At 42.4% G+C, this 9,187-nt stretch overlaps 1 non-coding gene across 1 annotated transcript; it reads right to left on the reverse strand.

The window, feature by feature from the left end:
* Positions 1-1,179: 1,179 nt before the first annotated feature.
* Positions 1,180-1,286, reverse strand: LOC112412448 (U6 spliceosomal RNA). The gene has a single exon (XR_003005807.1). It is a non-coding gene; the product is annotated as a U6 spliceosomal RNA (small nuclear RNA).
* Between the last annotated feature and the right edge of the window lie 7,901 nt (positions 1,287-9,187).

Genomic DNA, 9,187 nt, shown 5'->3' on the forward strand with positions numbered 1-9,187 from the left:
TGGAAATGGTTTCAGATTTTCACCATTAAGAACAATGTTGGCTGTGGGTTTGTCCTATATGGCCTTTATTATGTTGAGGAAAGTTCCCTCTATGCCTACTTTCTGGAGAGGTTTTACCATAAATAGGTGTTGAATTTTGCTGAAAGCTTTTTCTGCATTTATTGAGATGATCATATGGTTTTTTATCCCTCAGTTTGTTAATATGGTGTATCACATTGATTTGTGTATATTGAAGAATCCTTGCATTCCTGGAATAAACCCCACTTGATCATGGTGTATGATCCTTTTAATGTGCTGCTGGATTCTCTTTGCTAGTATTTTGTTGAGGATTTTTGCATCTATATTCATCAGTGATACTGGCCTATAGTTTTCTTTTTTTGTAACATCTTTCTCTCGTTTTGGTATCAGGGTGATGGTGGCCACATAGAATGAACTTGGGAGTGTTCCTCCCTCTGCTATATATTGGAAGAGTTTGAGAAGGATAGGTGTTAGCTCTTCTCTAAATGTTTGATAGAATTCACCTGTGAAGCCATCTGGTCCTGGGCTTTTGTTTGTTGGAAGATTTTTAATCACAGTTTCAATTTCAGTGCTTGTGATTGGTCTGTTCATATTTTTAATTTCTTCCTGATTCAGTCTCAGAAGGTTGTGCTTTTCTAAGAATTTGTCCATTTCTTCCAGGTTGTCCATTTTATTGGCATGTAGTTGCTTGTAGTAATCTCTCATGATCCTTTGTATTTCTGCAGTGTCAGTTGTTACTTCTCCTTTTGCATTTCTAATTCTGTTGATTTGAGTCTTTTCCCTTTTTTTTTTGATGAGTCTGGCTAATGGTTAATCAATTTTGTTTATCTTCTCAAAGAACCAGCTTTTAGTTTTAAGCATTTAATCCATTTACATTTAAGGTAATTATAGATATGTATGTTCCTATTACCATTTACTTAACTGCTTTGGGTTTGTTATTGTAGGTCTTTTCCTTCTCTTGTGTTACCTACCTAGAGAAGTTCCTTTAGCACTTGTTGTAAAGCTGGTTTGCTGGTGCTGAATTCTCTTAACTTTTGCTCATCTGTAAAGGTTTCAATTTCTCAGTCCAATCTGAATGAGATCCTTTCTGGGTAATCTTTTTTTAACATCTTTATTGGAGTATAATTGCTTTACAATGGTATGTTAGTTTCTGCTTTAAAAAAAAATTTGGAACGCTTCACAATTTGCATGTCATCATTGCGCAGGGATCATGCTAATACTTCTCTGTATCGTTCCAATTTTAGTATATGTGCTGCCAAAGCAAGCACGCTGGGTAATCTTGATTGTAGGTTTTTCCCTTTCATCACTTTAAATATGTCCTGCCACTCCCTTCCGTCTTGCAGAGTTTCTGCTGAAAGATCAGCTGTTAACCTTAAGGGGATTCCCTTGTACGTTATTTGTTCCTTTTCCATTGCTGCTTTTAATATTTTTTCTTTGTATTTAATTTTTGATAGTGTGATTAATACGTGTCTTGGCATGTTTCACCTTGGATTTATCCTGTATGGGACTCTCTGCGCTTCCTGGACTTGATTCCAAATCAACTAATCATTAGAGAAATGCAAATCAAAACTACAATGAGGTATCACCTCACAGTGGTCAGAATGGACATCATCAAAAATTCTACAAACAGTAATTGCTGGAGAGGGTGTGGAGAAAAGGGAACCCTTTTGCACTATTGGTCGGAATGTAAATTAATACAGCCACTATGGTGAACAGTATGGAGGTTCCTTAAAAAAATAAAAATAGAACTACCATATGACCCAGCAATCCCACTACTGGGCATATACCCTGAGAAAACCATAATTCAAAAAGAGTCATGTACCACAAAATTCATTGCAGATCTATTTACGATAGCCAGGATATGGAAGCAACGTGAGTGTCCTTCAACAGATGAATGGAGAAAGAAGATGTGGCACATATATACATTGGAATATTACTCAGCCATATAAAGAAATGAAATTGTTATTGGCAGTGAGGTGGATGGACCTCTGTCATACAGAGTAAAGTAAGTCAGAAAGATAAATACTGTATGCTAACACATATATATGGAATCTAAAAAAAAAAAAGGTTCTGAAGAACCTAGGGGCAGGACAGGAATAAAGACGCAGACTTAGAGAATGGACTTGAGGACACAGGGAGGGGGAAGGGTAAGTTGGGACAAAGAGAGAGAGTGGCATGGACATATATACACTACCAAATGTAAAATAGCTAGCTAGTGGGAAGCAGCCGCATAGCACAGGGAGATCAGCTCAGTGCTTTGTGACCACCTAGAGGGGTGGGATAGGGAGGGTGGGAGGGAGGCGCAAGCGGGAGGGGATATGGGGATATATGTATATGTATAGCTGATTCACTTTGTTATACAGCAGCAACTAACACACCATTGTAAAGCAATTGTACTCCAATAAAGATGTTAAAAAAAATAAAACATAAAAAGAGTGAGCAGGAGTTAGCCAGGTGAAGAGAAAGAAGTATATGCCAATAAGAAGAGGAGCATCAACGATACAGTGAGGACTCCCAGAAGCCCAATAAGGCCTGAGAACCACACCCAGAGGGCATGTAAACAGGAATGACGTTCAAGGTTGCACTGCAGTGTGGCTCCATGGAGACAGGGCTGCCACTTTGAGATTCTTTTCCTACCCCTCCACTGGGGACTGCATGAGAATTGACCCTATGACTCAGGAATCAGGATTCAAAATGCAGCTGCCACACCAGCTGAAAAATGACCCCAGGTATCCCCTATTTCTTGACATTTCTAACTTCCGACTTGGAGTCCACGCAGGGGCATGTGGTCCGCTGAACCAGGTGGTGGATCCATGCCAAGCTTCAAGGGAGGCTGGGAAAGTGAGTGTCTTGGACTTTCAGCTTCCCAGTTGAAGGTGGGCTATATCAAGAGTGCTCAGAAGCTAGGCAGCCCGAAAGAAGGACAATTATCACTAGGAATGGAAATGAGCGGATGGATTTAAATGGCTTTGCAGATTTCCTCAGAGAGAAAGTATCTCAACTACTGAAGGAAATTAAGGAACTCTTGGCCATTAGGATTTTATTAACTCCTAAAGGGAGCCCTCCACTGCCTAAGTGGACACTCTGGCCTTGCAAATTGAATGCCGCTCTCTGCGGTTGCATGATGTTTTATGATCGGTGTACGTGGATGCTATCCTTTACAAACCACCGGCCATTAAGGAAACAGCATGTGTTTCCATCACTGCTTCTCTGATCAGCCCAGTCTGACATTTCAAGTATTTTCTATTTCAACCCAGAAGGCCACTGTTCATGTCTTTATCCCAAGCATCTCAGAAGGCTGAGGAGACGATTCTGGGGGCTACGTCTTGCCTAACAGGGATGTGGGAGCCCCTGGGGGCATCTTGGGTTGCTCAGTCTTTGTTAGGAGGTCCTGCTTCTCCTTAGAGAGATGCTCTCCCTGGAGTTGAATCTTTTCTCGCTTCTCCTTCTGCAGGGATATCCTCAAATCCAGACATTTTGGAAAGATTTCCATTTTTCCAGAAAACTTGAAGTCACACATCATTGTCATCGTTGTTATAATAACCAACTTTCATGGCTCAGCAAGGACCATAGAGTCCCTTCACTTAATGCCACAACAATCTTTTGAAGACATATAGATCGTAATTCACATTTTTTTTGGCCACGCTGCGTGCCTTGCGGGATCTTAATTTCAGAGATCGAACCCGGGCCCCAATAGTGAAAGCGCCAAGTCCTAACCACTGGACGGCCAGGGAACTCCCTGTAATTCACATTTCATAGGTGGGGAAGCTGAGACAATGAGACATTAAGTGATTTAGGTAGCGAGGGTGCCAGGATGTGGGTCAAGGCCAGAGGGGATGTGCTCCTCCCTCTCTACATATTTAATCTTAGCTCTGGTCACTCACAAGGATGTCGTAGGGCTTCACACTCAGGTCCTGCTACAGTGACATAAAGAAAAAGCCTCTGGGAAGGTGCGAAGAAATGCAAGGGTTTGCAGCAACTGAAGATTCCGCTTAGACCCCAAATACCCAGCTGAGAAATACGGACATTTGCTGTGTGGTGGGAAAATCAAGCAAAAGCCAGTACCATGCTCAAGACTTGGGACAGAGTGACAATGCTCCCTAGGTCCTGAGTGGCAGGAGTGGCCGTGGCCCTGACAAGCTAGCTCCTGGGCAGTGGTCAGCAGAGGTAAGAAGGGGCACGGTCAAGGGCAGCGGCAGCAGCGCCAACAGTGCCAGGAGCATTTGGCGGCTACTACCAGCCGTGAGGACTCCGCTTACAGCCAAGCTGGGGGGCGGGTTCAGTGCCGTGGCCCGCAGGAGGAGGGCATCGGTGACCCCTCTTGTACCCACAAGCTGGCGGAGGCTGGGGTGTATGGCGGTCACATCCGAGCTCCTCTCCCCACTCGGTCTGTGCTGACTCGGCTGCCTTTCCGCTGTGTCGCTCGCATTTATCTTGGCCACTCTCCCTCCGTGGTGCTTACCGCTCGACCCCTCTCGGACATAAACATTAATGTTGTGGGGAGTAGTTATTAATAGCTCAGAGTTGTCACATGGCTAATTTAGGGGAGATAAACGGATTTGCAGCTTTCATCTTCCCCAAATGAGAGAGGAAGGGGAAAAAATTGCGGGTACCAAAAGAGATATTTTTGGATAGCAGCTTCTAACATGAGAATGATGCTGAGATTTCCCATTTATTTTATGTGCTATGAAGTCAAATCATTTATAGGCAAAAACAAACACATTACTGAATTTTAAAAAAATACAGATTATTTAAAAATTCTAACTATATGTATCTGGTAAAACTAGTTGAACAGAAAGAGTGTGGAGGGGAAAACATGATAACTTCTGCATTTCAGAGGAGACTGGGCCTGAGGTAGATGGGCTCCCTGGGGTCTGGAATGTGCCCATCCCACCTACATCTTTCCCATGCTTAGTCTTTTCCCTGGCCAGTCAACTCATCACTGCCACAAGCTGGGTACCAAAGAACACAGCAGGATACAAACTCTGGCATGTAAAAGGGATCCTGATCTATTGCTTGCTGGTGCTCTAGGCTTGGCCTTTGAGCCTCGTGTGCCTTAGTTGCCAGTGGAGAGAATATTTCCCTCATGGAAATAAATCAACACACAGTTGCTACATAAACCCCGAAGTGACCCACGTGAGTTCCTTATGTCTCTTTAGAGTGGTGGCCTTCCTGTTCTTCCTGTTCACAGCTTGCTGGGGTAGCCACTGCAGACCACCTAACACACCTGCTCCCACTTGCTTCCCTAGGAAAAGAAAATTACTCATCAAAATGAGAGAAAGTGTTGCTACGGCTGGTGAGACACCAATAGGAAGCAAACAGTGTTGAATTGTTGATTCATTTCTGAAAGTAAATATGCACAGAACCAAATGCAAAACACAAGCCACGTTGCTGGGTGAGGAAACAGAAATGATAGCTATCCCATTATTCTGAGCTTCTGTGTGAGCATGATGTGTTTCAGGGGACTCAATTTAGAGATCAGCCAGAGGAGCCTCTGCGAGACTTCTGTGCACATCCGGGTTCCGTGGACATCCTGCGATCTGTGCAGTGTGCAAAGGCCATTAGCAGTCTACACGGCCGTGGGCTTAGTAATCACTTCTCTAGGGTCTTAGCTGAAAGTCTTGAGATGTGAGCCCCTGTTTCAGACATGCCCACTACAGGAGCCAATTCCGCCAGAGCGGATTAAAGGCGTGTGTGGTAGGACAAATCTCTTCCTCCATTAAAGCCATCTTATCCTTGCCTTTTGAAGATGACACTTCTTCTTTTGAAGAAGCCACAGTCACCAGCATGTAAACGAGGAGCTCTTTTCCCAGGATTGGAGATTTATCCAGTTCTATCCACATGCTCTGGCCTGCTGCTTCTGCAAGAATTGTCAGGTACTGGCCAAGGTCAAGAGGCCTGTCGGTGCCCCAGAGACTGGGACTCAGCAAACTGGCAGAGGAAGGGAAGGGACGCTGTGATCCCTTGAGCCAGCCAGGCTCATCAGACCTCAGAGGGGGAGGCAAAGATGGGGAGGGGGAAGAACGCTTAGAGGAAAAACAGTTGACATTTGAACAATGCAGGGGTTGGGGAGCCGACCCCCTGTGCAGTCAAAAATCTGCATATTATTTTTGACTCCCCCAAACTTAACTACTAGTAGCCTCTTGCTGACTGGAAGTCTTACTGACAAATGGTCAATTAACACACATTTTGTATGTTATACACATGTCCATATATATTTTATGCATTCGTGACATACCTTTTTCTTTCCTTTTTTTTTTAATATTTCTAGGCTACACAGTTCATCATGAGCTTTTCCAAATTTTTGCAAATGTCCAAATTTTCAATGTATTTATAGAAAAACATCCACGTATAAGTGGACCTGTGCAGTTCAAACCCGTGTTGTTCAAGGGCCAACTGTACCCAGATTTGTTTCACTGTGAAGCTCTCAAAGTCATTCATTTTAATCACAGCCTTCCCCATGCAGCTTTTAATCAGTGGCTCCATCCTTCCATTTAATAACGTCCTTAGCACTTTTTTTTGGTGAGAATGCTAAAGGGATTGAGGAATAAAGAGACACCATGATGCTGTTGACTGCACAAAACAGTCAACATTTGAGAAATTTTAATAAACAAATTTACATGTAACTCTTACACTCCCACACCATGTTTCATTCTACAGAGGCTCTGAGGTAGCTTACAAGAATATAAATAATATGATAAATAAGAGTTGAAATTTTAAATTATAGCGTAGGAAAATACAGACATAATAAAGAGATATGTCTGGTAGAAACCCAAGAGTTATATATGGTTCAATAAGGCAAAAGGGTGACTATTTAAATTGGGGAGAGTTTCCTGTCCACCAAAATAAATCAGAAATATAATTTATTACAAATATCACTGTTTTGATTCTTTTCCCTTGAATTATATTAATTCTTCAGGCTAAATGAAAATTTTCTGGTCAGTGGGTCTAAAATTTTTCTTTCACATGGAGCATCATAGAAGAGACAAAGCAACAGCTTCAACATCATGTCTGCAGTAACGCAGAAGTAGATTTGTGTAGTAGTTTCTTACAGAATTCCTCAGTGTGAGCAGAGGGGCCGTTTAAGAAAGACTCTTTTACAAATCAGTGAGCTGGAAACCAGAGCGGCAGAAATCACTGCCACGGAAAAGAATAAAGAAAAAAGAATGAAAAGAAACGAGGACAGCTTGAGAGACCTCTGGGACAACGTCAAACACACCAACATTCTCATTATAGGGGTCCCAGAAGGAGAAGAGGGAGAGAAAAGGCCTGAGAAAATATCTGAAGAGATAATAGCTGAAAAATTCTCCAACATGGGAATGGAAACAGTCACCCAAGTCCAGGAAGTGCAGAGAGTCCCAGAGAGAATTAACCCAAGGAGGAACACGCTGAGACACATAGTAATCAAACTGACAAAAATTAAAGACAAAGAGAAAATATTAAAAGCAACAAGGGGAAAAAAGAAAGAAAGCAACAAGGGGAAGCAACAAATAACATACAAGGGAATCCCCATAAGACTATCAGTTGATTTCTCAGCAGAAACCCTACGGGCCAGAAGGGAGTGGCACGATATATTTAAAGTGATGAAAGGGAAAAACCTACAACCAAGAATACTCTACTCAGCAAGGCTCTCATTCAGATTTGACAGGAAACTCAAAAGCTTTACAGACAAAAGCTAAAAGAATTCAGGAAAGGCTCTCTTGCCGCAGGAACTAAGTAATATGTAGTTCTCCAATGGTTAGGTCTAATGTCCTCAAGTACATGTGGTGTACTCGGTGTACATCAGAATTATTTGCTAACTTGTTTAAAAATATACAGATACTTAGATTCGCTATCTTGCCATAGATTCAGACTCAGTGAATTGAAGTGGGCATCTGTATTTTTAATAATCTCCCCAGGTGTCCCTTATATCTGCCAAAGAATGAAAACCATCAGTCTGTTCTGGTCCTAGAACTTCTCTGGTTCTACCAGCTAGGGTCCTTCTCTGGGGCTTCTTTTTAGATTTGCTTAACATATTCAGACACTTTAGGTAACCGCTTCAAAAGAGACCTCACTGGACCTCCCCAAGTAAACAACCAAGTCAATAAACTCAAGACATATAAAGCTTTACTTTTATATACCAGATCAGCAAGTGCAAGGAAACTTCCCCCGTGTGTTGGATTCTAGCAGATTTAAGTTGTAGAGCATGAATTAAAGTTGTATTCATTAAACACCAGGAAGGTAATTATGTTTGGGAATATATAAGTGCTTTCCCTCATGGGTAGGAAGAAAGGCATATTAGAATCTCTACTGGATTCATTTCCCTTTCTCCTGATAACTTTTCCCTTTCCAGGATGTTTTCTTTGTGTCTACATGGGGCTCCCAGTTCAGCAATTTGGCTGAAATAGTCAGCTGAATACGAGTCAGTTTGGTTAACAAAAAGTTAATTAAACTGGCTGCTTATTAATTAAATAAGTAGCACATATGTTTAACAAAAACTGGCCTCAAAAACCTACAAAATTATTACATGTGCACAAAAACTTTTCAATGAATCATTAAGTATATTAGCAAAATATACACATTTAAACATCCATGAAGGAAGGTGGTTAATTAAATGATGTTGCATTCACAGGATGAACTAATATGCAGTCATTAAAAAGTAATCCATTCACCATAAAAATAAACAAAGTACTAATATTTTGTGAGTGAACCTCAAAAATATGATGCTAAGAAAGGGGAGTGATATCAACAAAATGGCACGGGAGGATGTCCCCAGCTCATAACCACACACACGAATAACAATCTGGCAGCCATTCATGGACAAAAGTGCCTTTGTGGGAGCTTTGAGAACCAGATGGAAGGTTGCAAAAACCTAGTGAAGCCCAAGATCAAAGAGACCTACTTTGAGAAGGCATGTCCATGTCCTGGTGGAAGGCTTGTTGAATGTGGTCACAGCTGCAGACTGAAAGGGGTCCCAATTCCCTTGTGGACTCAGCTCTAGCTTCTCTCGGCCATTGTCCTGCAACCAGTCCCAACTGCTACCCACCCATGCCCCTGGTAAGAGGCTTGTTGGCCTTGGTTCCATCTGAAGACTCCGAATCAGGCTCCAACTCCACCATGGTCCAGAGTCAGCTCTGCCTGCCCTGGGACCCAACAAGGCCAGTCTGTACCCCTGGTATCAGGCCCACTG

The sequence above is a fragment of the Neophocaena asiaeorientalis genome, unplaced genomic scaffold (assembly GCF_003031525.2).
Source record: "Neophocaena asiaeorientalis asiaeorientalis breed wild unplaced genomic scaffold, Neophocaena_asiaeorientalis_V1.1 scaffold490, whole genome shotgun sequence".
In the NCBI taxonomy this organism is placed as follows: domain Eukaryota; kingdom Metazoa; phylum Chordata; class Mammalia; order Artiodactyla; family Phocoenidae; genus Neophocaena; species Neophocaena asiaeorientalis.